Source organism: Silene latifolia, chromosome 2 (assembly GCF_048544455.1).
Source record: "Silene latifolia isolate original U9 population chromosome 2, ASM4854445v1, whole genome shotgun sequence".
Classification (NCBI taxonomy): domain Eukaryota; kingdom Viridiplantae; phylum Streptophyta; class Magnoliopsida; order Caryophyllales; family Caryophyllaceae; genus Silene; species Silene latifolia.
Genome location: NC_133527.1, coordinates 91,066,668 through 91,084,498, shown reverse-complemented (window position 1 = coordinate 91,084,498; position 17,831 = coordinate 91,066,668). Strand labels below are relative to the sequence as shown.

At 39.7% G+C, this 17,831-nt stretch overlaps 2 non-coding genes across 2 annotated transcripts; one reads left to right on the top strand and one right to left on the bottom strand.

Moving 5' to 3' along the window:
- Positions 1-7,893: 7,893 nt before the first annotated feature.
- On the top strand, positions 7,894-8,000 carry LOC141644654 (small nucleolar RNA R71). Its single transcript, XR_012544266.1, has one exon. It is a non-coding gene; the product is annotated as a small nucleolar RNA R71 (small nucleolar RNA).
- An 8,346-nt stretch (positions 8,001-16,346) lies between these two features.
- LOC141645152 (small nucleolar RNA R71) lies at positions 16,347-16,453 on the bottom strand. Its single transcript, XR_012544739.1, has one exon. It is a non-coding gene; the product is annotated as a small nucleolar RNA R71 (small nucleolar RNA).
- Positions 16,454-17,831: the final 1,378 nt, after the last annotated feature.

Here is a 17,831-nt window from a genome sequence, read left to right as displayed (position 1 = left end):
TGATGGGTAAAAAATGCAAGGATTCATAGGCTCGCATTTCATCAAACATAACATGTGCATAAGTTGAGATCACAACAAGCAAGCAAATAAATTATGAGAACATATTAAATTAAGCATGAATCATCCCCCATGTTGGTTTCCCCTAATTCCCCATTAACCCTAGTTAAGGAAACTACTGACTCATTATCAAGTTTAACATGTTAATAAGGTTGCCAATCATATTAACAAAGCAAAACATGATGAATAAATGAAGATGATTAACAATAATTAAAAAGGGATTAAGAGAATTATACCTAATGATGATTCCAAAATAATAATGCAAAGAATAATTGAAGTACTTGATGATTGATGGAAGGTTGTCAATCTCCCAATAAACCTAAATAATCTTCAATTACCCAAAATAAAAGATGAACAATAGAGAAATTATGGAAGTGAGATTTGTATTAATATTTGATTAGAAGTTGATTATAAGATTAAAGAGAGATTAGAATAATATAAACTACACTAAAGATTAAAAAGAAGAACATCATAATCTAATTAGACTCATGGGGTATTTATAGTGGGGATTAGGTGTACAAATTAGGGTTACTAAGGGCTTAAATGACGATTAAGTCCATGAAGAATCACTCCTCTCAAGAAAAGATGCGTGTCTCCTTTTAGCTAGTCTTCCAAAAATATGTGCATCTCGAATGAAGAAAGAAGAGGACTTGTTTCTCTGGAGGACAATCCGAGCGTCCAAGGGTCAGGACGGGCAGATTGGGGATCTTCTGGACGAGCGGCCTGGGGAGCTGCTGGACGGGAGTCCCGATGGGTGAGACGAGCGGATCTTAGCTCTGCTTCCTTTTCTTCTTTTCTTCTTTTCTTCTTCCAACAATCCTCCGGGATTTTGTCGGGTATGCAAGGATCTTCTTCATCATTTCCCATATACTACATTATGTACAAAGGTCTTCTAGTCTTGTCTTCTCTTTGATACTCGGTCATTAGATTCGATCAATTTTGCTCTATTTTGCCATGAAAATGCAAGGTTTGCACTCCTCTCCTAACAAGGAAACAAAACATCAAAGAATATATAAAACAAAGGACTAAAGATAGTAAATGACCCAAATATGCACAAAAAAGCATAGGAACGAGGCTAATTCGGGGACTAAATATGCTTAAATATTGATCACATCAAATATCCCCAAACCGAACCTTTGCTCGTCCCGAGTAAAGAGGTGACAAAACTAGGACCCTTATTTAAACTAACCTACTAATATAGCCGATATGAGACAATTAGCGGGTCTCACTCCGCCCCTTCAACTCACAACAAGACAACCATGAGTTAGGATGCCTTCTTGCAAGGCAAGGTGGGTCTTGCCAAAATGGCGACACATCCAATCATTAAAGCACACAAAATCAAGTAATGGATGCATCTATAAAAAGAATAGTCACTTTTCTCATCTAAGTGGCGGAAATTATCTAAAGGGGAAGCAGTTCAAGGGTACACACTCCTTCATAGATATGGTTTCTTCAAACTACTAAGCCTAGAAGGATACCAATAAATCACCTCCAAGTTGTGTCAAGCTAGGGTACCTTTGTCCTCAATCGTTAAATGCTTTTGTCAATAATAGACTCCCTATGGTGTTAGAAACACTGGAGGATCGCGGAATTTCCCTTCTTGCCTAGATAAGAAGAAGGATCGTCCCCTCTCTACCATGCACAAAAATGAATACGATGGATAAAGGGATCAATAGTACTTGAGTTTCATGTGGAAGTTTGCTTTTGTTGTTGTTTTTCTCCCCAATTTCTTGTGGCATTAACTTTTGAGAACATTTTCTTTTTGCCATTTCTTTTGATTTTTGGCATTTTCAACACTTGACAACTTTTCAACTTTTGCATTTTCTTTTGAACATTTTCAAAGTCACCCCAATTAGTAACGAGGGTGCCTTATATTTGAAGCATAGGAGTCTATTTTTGCTCCTCTTTTCTTTTGATGCAATTTGCAAACTTTTTGATTTTTCATTTCATTTCTGAATTCAAATTTTGAACAATTTTTGTGCCCATTCCCTTTGATAACAAAATGTGCTAGAACATGGATGAATGATGGTTGTATGGTTTCAAGGGTCACCTTGGAATAAACGGTAGCCAAGGAGTTATCACACCACAAGGTACTCTTGACTAGGCCTTAATCCATGGGTCAAAGGATACTAGCATGACACATCCTAGGGTGTTTTACAAGTATTCTAACAAGCAAAGTCTTAAGAAGAAAAAGCATCTACTGGGGCCTATATACACTTGTCAAGCTTTCCAAATAGATGGTTTCACAAAATTTTTCTAACATGCAAACTACATGCCATGATGCAACTAACATTTATACATCCTAATGCATATGCTTCTACCAACTAATATGCCAAATAATCTAAATGCAATCCTAAATTCACATTGTTTATACCGCATCAATCAAAATAAAGCCACATAGTCATTAACATAAAGAGAAAAAAGTAGATTGGAAAGATCATACCATGCGGTCTTCAATATCCTCATGTCTCGGATGTGGCGTAGTCAATCAATGTGAACAAGGATGAACAAACACAATATATATACAAAATTATACTACAAAGGAAATGAACTTGTTTTTGGATTTTCAATTTTTCAATTTTTTTGGATTTTTCGAAATTTTTGATTTTTTTGGATTTTGAAAAAAAGTCAAGTTAGAATTTCCCATCCCCATACTAGTATGGGCATTGTCCTCAATAGCCAATACGATAGGAAATTATGCAATGAATATGCATGATTTCTAAACTAAATGCAAACTATACTAAGCTACACTACATGATGCATGTGTTTTTGTTATGGCAGAGAGCATATTTTAAATTAGCTCCCAATGCATATGCATGGACTTCCCCAAACCAAAATAGACATTATTTCTAATGTCATGAATTTCGTGGGAGTTTATGCACATGGAATGCAATGCATGAAACTAAAAATTGTCATTTTGGATTTTACAAGTTGGGAACAAAGATAAGGAACACCTTAATGTTGCTAGGACTCCACAAAATAAATGATCAAGATAAAATAAAAACAAGAGAAGTAGACAAACCATAAGGGAGGTGTAAGACTGTAGGAGCCTCCAAAGTTTGCTAATTCTCACCCATTATATCATCATCATCATCATCTCTTGAGGCATCATCAACCTCCATAGATGTGGAATCATGTCCACTCTCACTTTCACTTGCTTGTTCTTCCTCGCTTTCATCTTCCTCTTCTTGGACTTCTTCTTCTTGAACCTCTTCTTCTTCTCCTCCTTCTTGGTCACCACCCTATTCAATAACCATCTCCTCTCCACCCGGTCTACCACCACTAGGAATGATAGGAAAGAATACTTTCCTATCCGCCCAACTAGGCAAAGGACAAGACGGATCAAGAAGTCCTTGCCTAGCTAGATGTAGGAGGGGCGGATATTGGGCCTTGTAAGCATCCACTCTATCATTGTAAACTTGCTTGTGCATTTTCCTCATGAGTAGTGTCAAGTAATCATTTCCCACTTCGACATCTTTGGGTTTGAACTCGTGGTATTAAAATGGGTAAGGTGGGGTGATAATGGAGGAGGAAGGCTTGGCAATTTCGCCCCTATGTTGTTGAATGATATACTCGGTCTCTTCGGAGAGTGGGAGAAGGTAGTTTGGTCGGTGAACATTCAATCGAAATATTTTGGAAGGCAAGGTGAAGGATCTAGCTTCATTTGTTAACCACCCATATTTGTTGACAAGAGTGTCGTGCTTGACCCACTTGAACTTGTGAATCATGGTGTCCATATCAACAAGATGGCCTCCTTTAACCGGCACATAAGTGTTGTTTTTGTTGAAATCCCGTTTAAAATGCTTAGTCAAATGGGTAACTAGTCCTCCATTGACAATAAAGGTGGTGCCTTCTTTGCCACAATCGACATTAAGCCATCGTTCAACCAAAAGTCTTAGAGCATTGTATGGCTTGGTAAATTCCCTCCCAATGTTCAAGGCCGACTCAAGAAGAATACAATCGAGTTTGGTAAGATGATTTGTGCTATTTCTAGCTATCAAAGTATTCCCAATGACCTTATGCCATACTCTAATGCCCGGATGGTGGACTAAGAGAGCACGACAATCATGAAAGCATATGAATTTCTTTCCGGAAATTGCCATCCAAAGAGGAGCGGGGTCGTACTTGATAGGAGTCTTTGTATATTTTGGGTTATCACTAAGGCCTAATATCTTACCCAATTCGCCATAAGTTATGCCTCTATCAACATTTTCAAGACGAAACTCGATGTTGGTTCGAGTCTCCACCCTTGTGACTTTCAAAGAACTTAAAAATTCCAAGGTGAGGGAGGGGTATGTCAATTCTTTCATTTTAAACAATTTACCCAATCCCATAGACTCAAAGAAGGTTTTGGTTTGTTCAAGAACACCCACTTTTGATAATGCATCTTCACAAATAAACTTAGTAGGCATGATGGTTTTCTTAGCAAAGAGAATTAATTTCTCCCTATGAGAGTCGGAAGTGAAAGTTACCTCCGGATAATTGGATAATTGTTCAATGACCGGAGTTGTTGATGTTGTCGCTTCCATGGGGGGATCTTGTTGTTGAACCTCCAACCTTGCCTCATGGACTACCAATGCCTTTGACAATTGTTTTGCTTAAAGAGCTAGTTACCTTTTGGAAAGTGTCTTCTTTTGGGGTGCCTTGTTGCCTCCTTTAGTTCTTGACATTCTCCTTTGCTTGATTATACCAATGAGAGGTTGAAATCTTCAATTTTTAGTGATACCCAAATCGATTTAGGATGAATGAATGTTGCTTTGTATCCTAAAAATCGACTCAAAGGTTGAAGATTTTGGTGTTTGAATCACTTGTTGTTGCAAAAGGAGTGATTAATTTTTGTTGTGAGGAAGTTTGGATTTGATTTGGTTGAGGAAATTTGATTTTGTTGATGGAGAGAATGAGGGTTTTTGGGTTTTTGGGTTTTAGGTAGTGTTTGTATATTGAAGAAATGAGAATGAAAGGGAGAAAAAGGGTTTAAAACACCCGTTATTTTTGAAAATGCAGTGCAGGACGAGCGGACCAGGTGTCGGGACGCTCGGATTCTTCAATGTTTGGTTCAGGAAAAGACGCCACAGGACGAGTGTCTTGCTTCTAATACGAGCGGATTCTTTTTGGAGGGACGAGCGTCTTTCTGGGTGGACGCTCGGATTCCTTTACAGAGAAAATCCCAGATTTTTGCCATTAAAAAGACGAGCGTCTTTTGTGAAGGACGACCGTCCAAACTGAGACGAGCGGATTCTCAGCTGAGACGCTCGGATTCCTTTACAGACCAGATTTTTGATTTCTGCAGCTCTACCAGACGAGCGTCTGGTGAATTTGGACGCTCGGATTCTTCAGGAAGAGCGGATTGTCTATTTGGCCACTCGGATTCTTCCTTGACCACACGGATTCAGGTCCATCCGTGGGTACTTCGTAATCCGTGTCATTTTCATTCTTCAATTCTCGTGTTCTTCATTGTGGGGGCACTACAAAGGCATGAATAGCCTAGGCAATTGCTATCCCCACACTAAGGTAAAGCACTACACATCAATAAAATCATAAGTCCCTCCCTCACTTCTCTCAAAATGATGAATATCTTGATCAAGGCACAAAAATATAAATCCAAGAATGACAAAAATGCAATGTAATAATTGAAATACAAGTTAGGGAGTTAGAATATTTACAAATGGTGGTTTAGGGAGGACTCCACCAAACTCTCATCCAATGTGAGATGTCAAGGAGGCATGTTCAAGGTGTTGTTGATGTTACTCAACACCTTGAAGAAGTAGTCGAAAGCTTGCTCATTATCATGATAAAGGTCCTCAATATATTTTTGCACTTGTTGTTCTCCATGATGGTCTTGGTTCATAGCATTACCAATATAGGGATTGAATATCCTTTCGAACTCATCGTCCCAAAGACCGCAAACTTTGTCTACTTGATCATTAAAAATTTCTTGAGTTGATAGAGACAACTCTCCTTCTTTCTTGTCTTGGCCAATGAGGCCATCTTCTTCACTTGTCATGGGTGAGCTTTTCAAGCTCTCATTGTTGCTATTTCCTTGCTCTTTTGATGGAGCATCATCCACTTTCTTTTTCCATTAAAATTCAAACTTCTTCCTATCATCCTTCCGGCTATAGTGATCAACCATAAAACATGGCTCATGCAATCGGGGAGCTCTCATGGTCTTGTCAAGATTGAAAGTGATGGTCTCATCTCCTACTTCAAGGGTGAGCTCTCCATGCTTCACATCGATCACCGCTCCCGCGGTGTGCAAGAAAGGTCTTCCTAAGATAATAGAAATGTTAGAGTCTTCTTCCATGTCAACAATAACGAAATCCACCGGGATGAAGAATTTTCCAATTCTCACGAGAACATCTTCCCATACCCCTAAAGGTGTCTTTGTTGATCTATCCGCCATTTGAAGCGTGATGTTGGTACATTTGAGTTCTCCCATTCCTAGCATCTTGCTAACCGAATATGGCATGACACTAACACTTGCCCCAAGGTCACATAAAGCTTTGTTGATTGTAGTGTCACCAATAGTGCATGGAATGGAGAAACTTCCCGGATCCTTGAGTTTTGGAGGTGAACTCCCTTGAAGGATGGCACTACTCACCTTAGTGAAGGCAATAGTCTCAAGCTTCCTGATTAATTTCTTCTTCGTAAGGATGTCCTTCCATGTACTTTGTATAGGCCGGAACGTGATTGATCAATTCCGTGAAAGGAATCGAGACTTCTAAATTCTTCACAATTTCCATAAATTTTCCAAGTTGGTCATCAAACTTAGGCTTAGCTTGACAACTCCGGAATTGAAGTCTAATCACAATGGGCTCCTTCTCTTTGGCCTTTTCTTCACTTTTCTTTGAAATTTCTTGATTGGTGGGTTCTTCTTCCCTAGAGTTTTGCACAACTCTTTCCTTGTCACTAGCTTCCACAACTTCATCCTCAACTTGCTTCTTTGGTCCTTCATATCTCGTACCACTCCTCAAGTGAATGGCACTAACCGTTTCATGTCTTGGGGGATTACTTTGAGGTGGTAATTGCCCCTTTTGTCTTTGAGAGTTTGAAGATGCTAGTTGGGTCATTTGAGTTTCCAATATATTTGTGTGGGCTAGGATGTTGTTGATGGTGATGTCTTTTGCTTGGCTATCTTTTTGCATTTGAGTAAAAAATTCTTGTTGATTCTTTTGCATTTGGAGGACCGATTTTCGAACATCAAAACCTTGGTCATTTTGTTGATTGTATGGAGTTTGATTTTGATAACTTTGGTTTTGGTTGAAAAAGGGTCTTTGATTTTGGTTTCTCATGGGAGGTGGGGTGTATGTTGTTTGAGAGTTTTGAACATTTTGGTTTTTATATGAGAGATTTGGGTGGAATTTGGTGTTTTCATTGTAATAGTTGGAATAAGGGGTACCACTTTTGTATGCTTGAAAAGCATTCACTTGCTCATTTGTTCCCCTACATTCACTTTGGTCATGTCCCAAAGTTCCACAATTCTCACATATCCCACTTGGGATTGATGAAGATGCCACTATGGCATTAACATGATGCTTTGGTGATTTTGAGGCTTCTTCAAGCTTAGCCATAGCCTTCTCAAACTTCAAGTTGATGGTATCAATATGAGCACTAAGTTGAGCAGCCAATTGAGTAATAGAGTCCACTCTATGCTTTCCTCCTCTAGTAGCCTTGCGAAGTCTACTATATTGTGAATTATGGACCGCCATTTCCTCAATGTTGTTCCAAGTTTGATTATCGTCAACTTCGGTGAACATACCATTTGATCCCATGTTGAGAATGTTTCTTGAGTCTTGATAAATACCATTCCAAAATTGTTGTACCAAAAACCACTCGCTAAGTCCATGATGAGGACATGAGCGACAAATTCTTTTGAATCGCTCCCAAGCTTCATACAAATATTCTTCGTCCCTTTGCTTAAAACCCGTAATTTGAGCTCTTAGCATGTTAGTCTTTCCCAGAGGGTAGAATTTTTTGTAGAAAGCTAGAGCCAACTTCTTCCAAGAGTCAATTCCAAGAGTAGCCTTATCAAGGCTTTTCAACCATTGTTTCGCGGTGCCAATTAGAGAAAAAGGAAATAAGACCCATCGAATTTGGTCTTGAGTCACTCCGGTTTGTGAAATCGCATCACAATAGTCACAAAAAGTTTCCATGTGGGAATGAGGGTCTTCACTAGGCATCCCCCCAAATTGGTTTCTTTTGACTAATTGGATAAATGCGGATTTTGCAATGAAATTTCTGGTTAAGTGTTGTGGTGTGGGAGTTCCATTGGGTAGGTTCTCCTCGGTTGGTACGAAATGTGATGAAAACTTAGGCATTGTGGGTTGATTGTGTGATTGATTTTGTGTTGGGTTCTCCTCACCTTCTCTTGCAAAAGGGTTGATGAAATCAATAGTGTTTGGTTGAATATCTACAACCTCACCAATACCTCTCAAAGTATTTCTAGCAAGTCTTCTATTGGTTGTTAAAGTCCTTTCAATTTCGTGATCAATGGGTAACAAGTTACCTTGTGATCTTCTAGACATGCAAAATATCAAACAACTCGAAAACAATTAGAACAAACCTTGAGGAGTTTTACTTCCCCAAGGCAAAGAAAGACACAACTAGTAACAATCAGAGAAAATCAAATCAAGTCAACACTGTCCCCGGCAACGGCGCCATTTTTTATCGGTCCGCTTTGAACTTAGATTTCGGTTACTTGTCGTTAGGAGCACCTAGACCAAAACAATATTTATAACTTCACAAACAACTCTACTACTAGTAAAGAGGTAAGTAAAGGTCGGATCCCAAGGGACGGGTATTGATGTAGGATTTTCGATTGCAAGTAGTGGTGTCTAGGGGTGTCACAATTTGGGTTGAGGTAAGAAGATCACTAAACTAGATTACAATAAAAGTAAACAAGCAAGATGACTAAAATGAGATGTAAACAATTGATTAAAAGCACTAGGGTGTCATGGGTTCATAGGGAATTCATGGGAATTGATCATACAAACATATTCTCAAATTATAAGCAAGCAATTATTCTTGTGATAGGATCGAGTTGGTTTATATCTTACAATCCTAGGAACGCTTGAGTCCCGGAGCCGAATCGATTAGATTGTACAGCACCTACAAGTCGACTTAATCCTCCCTACTCAACTATATGCATGGTCTAATGAGACTCGAGTTGGTTTATGTCTTACAAGTCTCATTGAAAAGATAAGTGATGGGTAAAAAATGCAAGGATTCATAGGCACGCATTTCATCAAACATAACATGTGCATAAGTTGAGATCACAACAAGAAAGCAAAAAAAATTATGAAAACATATTAAATTTAGCATGAATAATCCCCCATGTTGGTTTCCCCTAATTCCCCATTAATCCTAGTTAAGGAAACTACTCACTCATTATCAAGTTTAACATGTTAACAAGGTTGTCAATCATATTAACAAAGCAAAACATGATGAATAAATGAAGATGATTAAAAATAATTAAAAAGGGATTAAGAGAATTATACCTAATGATGATTCCAAAATAATAATGCAAAGAATAATAGAAGTACTTGATGATTGATGGATGGTTGTCAATGTCCCAATAAACCCAAGTAAACTTCAATTACCCAAAATAAAAGATGAACAATAGAGAAATTAAGGAAGTGAGATTTGTATTAATATTTGATTAGAAGTTGATTACAAGATTAAAGAGAGATTAGAATAATATAAACTACACTAAAGATTGATAAGAAGAACATCATAATCTAATTAGACTAATGGGTTATTTATAGTGGGGATTAGGTGCACAAATTAGGGTTACTAAGGGCTTAAATGACGATTAAGTCCTTGAGGAATCGCTCCTCTCAAGAAAAGATGCGGGTCTCCTTTTAGCTAGTCTTCAAAAAATATGCGCATCTCGAATGAAGAAAGAAGAGGACGTGTTTCTCTGGAGGACAATCCGAGCGTCCAAGGGTCGGACGGGCGGATTGGGGAGCTTCTGGACGAGCGGCCTAGTGGTTTGGACGAGCGTCCTAGGGAGCTGCTGGACGGACGTCCCAATGGGTGAGACAAGCGGATTTTAGCTCAGCTTCCTTTTCTTCTTTTCTTCTTTTCTTCTTCCAACAATCCTCCGGGATTTTGTCGGGGATGCAAGGATCTTCTTCATCATTGCCCATCTACTACATTATATACAAAGGTCTTCTAGTCTTGTCTTCTCTTTGATGCTCGGTCATTAGATTCGATCAATTTAGCTCTATTTTGCCATGAAAATGCAAGGTTTTCACTCCTCTCCTATCAAGGAAACAAAACCTCAAAGAATATGCAAAAACAAAGGACTAAAGATTGTAAATGACCCAAATATGCATTAAAAAGCATAGGAACGAGGCTAATTCGGGGACTAAATATGCTTAAATATTGATCACATCAGATGTCCTGACTGAGTGTGGTGCCAGTAGTTATATGCCTTATTTCACCGGTAGACCTGCTCCTACTTCGAGTAACATGTTGATTAATGACGTTCAGTATGTTACTTTGAAGATCTTTCTTCGAGCCATTACCTATTTACTCTATGATAGGAAGGATGTGAGTAAGCTCAACTGACATGAGGTTATGTTGTTGGTCGCCTACCTGAACCCCACCCGAGTGGAGCGCGTTGCTAATAGTGCCCCGGCCATTGTGTGTACCAGTTTGGCCTTGATAGCCAAGTCTCCGACCCGTTACCTCCGTTGTGGTGCCATTGCCACCCACCTAGCAGAGAGGTTGACTAGTTTTGAGGCCTCTTCTGCTCTCAAACCGTTGGTTACGGTTGTTCCCACTATGAGCACGGCTTACATCATCGCTTCGAAGTGGCTGAGGGTGTTGGATGATGATCGATTAACTTGGAGGGTGAGACGTAGAAGTTGGATGAGAGTACCTGACCCGGACCATCTTCCAGTGACTGAGTCGTTGACTGCGGCTATGGTTGCATCGGACTCAGATGGTGATGACCCCGACCTTACCTGTCAGATCTACCTGATCATGGATGACCTTTTGGAGGAGATGCCTGAGCTAGTCGCGGGAGACCATGCTAGACCAGAGGATCATGGACCTAGGGCGGGAAGAGGCCTTAGGAGAGTGAGAGAGGTGGTTGGAAAGTCCCAGCCAGTGCAGCCCGGTCTACCGCGGTACTAGTATCCCAGCTACCCTTCCTATTTTAGCCCCTAGATGCAGGTGAGTGAGCGCATGGAGAGGGTGTCCAACGCCTTAGTGCTACGGAACCTTCATGAGATGGCATACATGCAGGGTGTAGGCACTAACTTAGCCCAACCGGTTTGGCGGCGAGGCGTGGGGAACGATAGTGGAGTCTTTCACTCCTATGGAGTGGACCCGGCCACGTGGGGAGTCCCTGACAGCTATCCCAATGGATGCCTAGTGCCATGGAGAGAAGAAGGAGACATCAGCACGGGAGTGACCACCGGAGGAGGCACGTTAGGAGTCGGCACATCTGGAGGAGGAGGAGGAGATAAGGAGATGGAGGAGGACCGAGGTGGTGACCTCGAGTGATTTCTTGTTATTGTTGTTTAGCAGACTTATGTTACTTGTTACATTCGTTTCATCGTACTTGGATTTATCTCGGTTGTATCTAGCCATAAGGCCACATTTTGTTATATTTTCTGAACTTGTTATACAGGTATGTGATGTCGGGGATGAAACCCTAGAGATTAGTAGACTTTATTTGCTTGATGACGCGTTTTGGGAGTAACCTGACCTGCAGCTACTCGATCGAGTGGCCTTAACTCGATCGAGTACCTGCTGTTGACCATTTAGAGAGTGTTCTGATCTCTAGGTACTCAATCGAGTAAGCTTCACTCGATGGATTTGCCTAACCTGGACTCAATCAAGTGCCTTTAACTCGATCGAGTGCCCATGTTTACCCTTATAGTCTATTTTCTTGTGACCATGGGAGAATTTGGTTGATTTATATCATGTTTCATGGTTATTAATCATGTTCCTATGTTTCATATTGCACTACATGTGATATCAAAACAGGTTTATACTAGTTCTAATCCTATATGCTTGACTAGTGTCCTAAGTATCATTCTAAACAGTGGTCAAGTTCAAATCGTCGTTGGTAATAATGTCCAAGCTAGTTATGTTGAGTAATCATGTTTTTGTAATGTCAAATGAACAGTTAAGCTAATTTCCGCATATATTGTATTGGTATCGCTGCGCATAAGTTAATCATATTCTGTGGGAAATGTTCGTTAGTTGTATTCACATGAACACGTGTCCTACGAGTAATGTCAAAGAGGGTTATATTGTAATTATTGGCTTTCATCTTTTGTATGGTCATAATCCATCTTGAAGATGAAGTTCGGGGATGAAGTTCCTTTAAAAGGGGAAGAGTAATGTCGCATGAGAAAAATGTCAAAAATATCGTATTTTGAGTAATTTATTGGTAAAAGTTTATTATGTTGTACTCTATTTTATTTTGTTTTGTTAAATAAATTTAAACTTTGGTTGCATGAAAGTAATGTAAGTAATTGTTAAGTAAATTTATTAAGTGATTTAATTTGTTGTGCAATATAAGTTGTTGCGCAAATAATCTAAATGGGTGTTGAATCATTTATTGAATAATGGGTTGGTAATTTACTGCACTTTGGATGTTTAATAATTAATGGTTGGATGAGTAAGTAGAGGATTCGTGCCAAATGTGTATGATATGTATGGTGTATGGAGTTGTACGGTGTTAAATTTGAATGGTAAAATAGAAGTAACAGTAGTCTGTGATAGTGTGTCTTTTGTGTGTAATACGTGGTTGATGACTCGGAGGGGTGTTTTGTTTGATGGTCACATACGCAAAAGTAGATGATGATTATGATGAGTAGTCGGCAAGGAAATTGGGTGGTATGTGGGGAATGGTTACGATTGTTCTTGTCGGGATGAGTTATCGTCGGTTATCTAGTTCATGTTACACCTTGAGTTATGGGAGACGATGAGTTGAACTTCGGGAACGAAGTTATTTTTAAGGGGGAAGACTGTAATACGCGCCCCGTTAGGGACCCGTTGACCATCGTTGATTGACCTTAGACACATGTCTAGACATCGGGAAACCTTAGCAGTTCGACCGTACGTTACCATAGCCTTAAGGGATGAGGAAACTTGATCTAGCGTAAGCTACTCGATCGAGTAGCTTAGTGACTCGATCGAGTAGCTTAGTGACTCGATCGACTAGAGGCCACTCGATCGAGTAAGTTCCCCACTCGATCGAGTAAGTGGAGTCCTGCGGTAAAATATAAATCATGAAGTTGTGAATCCAAAATAAGTTTTCATTTCATTCCTTCCTAAACCTAATCGTCGATACATCTCTCTCCTTCACCAACCTTCATCCTTTGGCGCCCTTTGTGCTTTGAGACACCATGGGGATAGGAGGCATGAGTCAGGTAGCGGTCTGGTCGCTGAAACGCTGAGCGCAGGTAAGCCATCATCATCGTCTTCCTTAGTTTTGGTTGTGGTTGTGATTGGTAGTAGTAGGGTTTGTCATACTGTTTGTAATAGGTGGTAATGGTGGTTGTTTGTCGTTATATGGTTGTATGCGGTGTTGCTGCTGTTTGCTAAAGGTAGGTTTTCCTACTCGGTGTTGCTGATTGTTTGGTATGTCGCTTGTGTTGATTAGTTGGTATTGGTATTGTTGATAGTACAATTGCTGGTTTTTGTTTGTCTGTAGTTCGCGAGGTGCGCCCTCGGCTGAGTGGAGTCGCTTGCGGGAGTGGCTTCACGCCCTTGATTCGCCCCTTGTGGAACCCGCCACAAGAGGGGATGTGCACATTAATGGACATTGGTTATGCGCTCGGTGAAGATGAGCGGTGCTTAGGTGGGAAAGGCTGCGGTCCCCCACTAGCGGTGTAGAATATCTGTTACGACGGATATTTTGGCAGGATTTTTCCTTCGGGTTAGTCAGATGGTTTATGGGAGGTTGGAGGTGGAATTGGATTGTGTATGATGTACCTTGTGTTTTGTGTTTGTTCTTCAATTACTAACCTTGTGTGGTGTTATCTGTGTTTCTTCTTGTATTGTGTCTGTCGTGATCCATTATGGTGAGCAGTCAGTCTTAGCAAGTGTTGATATGTGGAGCTTAGCTTGGTGCTAGTTGATAGTTGTTGTTATCAGTTGTTGTTATCAGTTGTACATTTTCTTTTATTGAGTTTAACTTGTAATAAACTTAATTGTTCTTGGATTGAAGTAATGATATTTACTATTCCCGGGCAACCGAGATGGTAATGCCCTTATCTGCTGGGGAAAGTCTTGTTAAGGCTCCTTGGTAGATGGGGGTAATACAGAGATAGCCCAATAAATAAATTTAAAATTAAAACAAATGAAGGCCTCTTTTTTCCAAAATCCCAGAAAAACATCCAAACCTACGATAAATGATGAGTCATAATTATATACATATTTATGCCTCTCCTAAATTTCTTTTGATACGTTTTTCGTGCTAGTTTATATTAATTTAATGCCTTTTATGCTAGAATGTCAATAATTCCGCTATTTGGTGTTTAATGCAAGAATGATGCATTTGTGGAGCAAAGGAATGAAATGAGCACCGCGGAGTAGGCATGGAGGCATACATGGAGCATTGCACGGGAATCCTGAAGAATAAAGGAAGAGAAATAAAGAAGACAACACGAAGAAAAGAGCTGACACAGAGAGGATACTCGATTAAGCCTAAGCAGGCTCGACCAACTGGCTATGTACTCGATCGAGTACTCCCAGGCTCGATCAAGTACACTCTATTCTCAGGATTTTCCGCAATTTTCTTAACGTCGATTGTGTTTTACTATAAATGCCCAATTCGTACCCTATGTTTAGATACGTCTTATTGTTTAGTTTTATTATTATTGTTTCCGGATCTAAACACTCTTAAATTATGGTACTCTCTAATCCTTCTTTAGTTATTATTAATTCAAGTTCTATTTCATTCAATTGTTTGTTATACATCTTTACATGCTTTCAATTATGTCTTCTATAATTATTATTGTTGTTATTACCATTAATATGCGTCGCAAATTTCATAATCTAGGGTGAAAGGGGATCTAGGTTGTTAGAAAAGTGTTATTAATGAATTGATTGTTAAACTGCTCTTGTTTGTTGTTCAATTGTTGTCTTACTTCCAATTAATTAATTACTGATCAGAATTGATTAATTAGTCTTGCAAACTAGGATTTTCACCGACCGGGTTACGACTAGTATAGGCCACGATAATTGAATTAGACTGACTTAATAATAGCAATTGCATGTTAAGTTTAGATCTAAAAAGACATATTAGAATCGACCGATCGTATGACTTTCAACAATATAAATTGCTCAATCAATGAATTGAATATTACCCTTGGATGACCACCTAGTGAAACCCGATCCTTAAACTCTTTTAATATATTTTAATTCGTTTTATTTACCTCGCAATTAGTTTTAGAAATCAACGAAACCTTCAAGAAAACGGTTACTTTAAGACGAATCTAAATAATAGCAAACTAGATTAATTATCTCGCTTCCCTGTGGATTCGACCCTTTCTTACTGGTAGCTACTAGTTAGTTGAGAATATGATTTATTTTGATAGGTCAATGACTGAAAATAACCTTATCAAATTTGGCGTCGTTGCTAGGGAGGCAACAATTTTTTTGTTTGTTTTTTGTTTATTTTTGTCTTTTGTCTCAGGGAGCATCATTTCCTTGAGACAGTTTGATATTTTCTTGTTGTTTTCCTGTATTCCCAGGTCTGACAAGTCGGAGATTGTACCTTTTGATCCAGAGCCAGAGAAGACTTTTCGCTATAGACGAAAATTTCAAAGAGAATAAGTCAAGTGGAAGACTTAAGTACACTTGACTACGAGCGGTTTACTTTCGCAGAAGATTCGTCTTTTAAAGAGAACACACTAGTTACTACACCCATTACTCCTACAACACTAAAGATGCCGACATTAGCCAGACATTCGGAGCCCACAATTGATTCCATCCTTAAAGGATTCAAGTTACCCACTACAGACAAAAGCACTTTTGAAATTCGGCCATCTTACATAAACTTGGTGGAGCGGAATTTATTTGGAGGAAGTGCTGGTGGAGACCCCGCCAAACATATGGAGAAGTTTGTCACCTACTGCTGTTTCATCCCTTTGACTGCTGGGGTGACTCAGGACCAAGTCAAATAGACTCTGTTTCCCTTCTCTCTGCAAGATGGTGCAGCAGAGTGGCTGCTTGACCTGGACATGGAAGCGAATGGCATTACAGACTGGAACACTCTAGCTCTTACATTCTAAAAGAAGTATTTTCCACCGCAGAAGACTAATGCCCTTAGAACCCAGATTACGAGTTTTAAACAAGGTCTTACCGAAAACCTTAATGAGGCCTGGGTTCGTTTCAAAAAGCTAATTCGATATGTCCCTCATCATGGCTTCCAGATTTGGTTTCTTTGCAACCAGTTTTACAACGGGTTGTATGATGATCACGGAGCCTTGCTTGATTCCACTGCCAGTGGGAGATTCCATCATAATACTAATGACGGTAATGCTTGGAAGTTGATTGATCAGATAGCTACTCACACTGCTGAGTATGGTAACCCCATAGGTAGTAAGAGAGGAAGTGGTTTAGACAATGTTATTGCGTCACAGCTAGAGGCCTTAGCGGCTCAAGTAGCTGAATTAATGACATCTCAATCTTTGGGTAATTAATCAGCAAGAAACGGTCCATGCAATGATTAATCAAGTAGTGTCATGTGGGAGATGTGGGATAGATGGCCACACTGCGGCCAAGTGTATGAGTACCATTGAACAAGTCCATGCTTTCCAGTCTTTCAAGCAAGGTACTCCCTATTCTAAGTTCTTCCCTGAAAAGAGTCAGAATGTATTTGCTCAAGCCCTGCAGCAGAATGCTTATATCATTCCTCAAAATCGTGGTAATCAACCACAAGGGAATTTTGTTTGGCAAAATCAAGGAGGTTTTCAACAGATGCAACCTCCTTTTACAGCTCCAAGTTTGATGATTCAACAAAAGTAGATAACTCAAATTTCTGAACTTATTGCCCGTAATAATATGTTGGACACTCAAGTTACTCAAATGGCGACTCAAAATCCTGCAAAATAGCCTGGCAATCTTCCTCCTCAAGGTAAACAAGCACATGAACAAGTTAATGCTATTTCGCTAAGGAGCGGTACTTCTTATCAAAGTGCGGGTGTGCCCATTGATGAAGATGAGGTTCCATATATGCATCCTAAGGGATTGGGTAATTTGGAGCTAAGTGATGACGAGAAAGAACTAAGCAAGGATCAAACACGGGATAAGAAGAAAAGCGAAAAAACGATGAAAAGTGTGGTTCCTCGATCGAGTAAATGTGGGCTCAATCGAGTATCACCTTTGCTTGATCGAGTTCACCCCAGGCTCGATCGAGGACACCCCCCCCGAGCATAATTTTTCTCGTGTTTCAGCTACAGCATTGGAAGAAAATAGAATCCTCGATCGAGTGACCACTAGACTCGATCGAGTACACCATGTAACTGACGACGATGCTTCTAAAACGACTACCAATACAAAAGAAGCCGGGCCAATTAAAATTCAACTACCTTTTCCACAAAGATTGCAAAAGTCTAAGCTTGAACAACAGTTCGGGAGGTTCATGGAGGTAGTAAAGAATCTTCAGGTGAGTGTACTATTTACTGAACTGGTCACTCAATTACCGGTGTATGCTAAATTTTTGAAAGAAATCTTATCCAAGAAGCGATCTTTTGATGAAGTTGAGACGGTGGCATTCACTCAAGAGTGCGCGGCCGCATTACAAG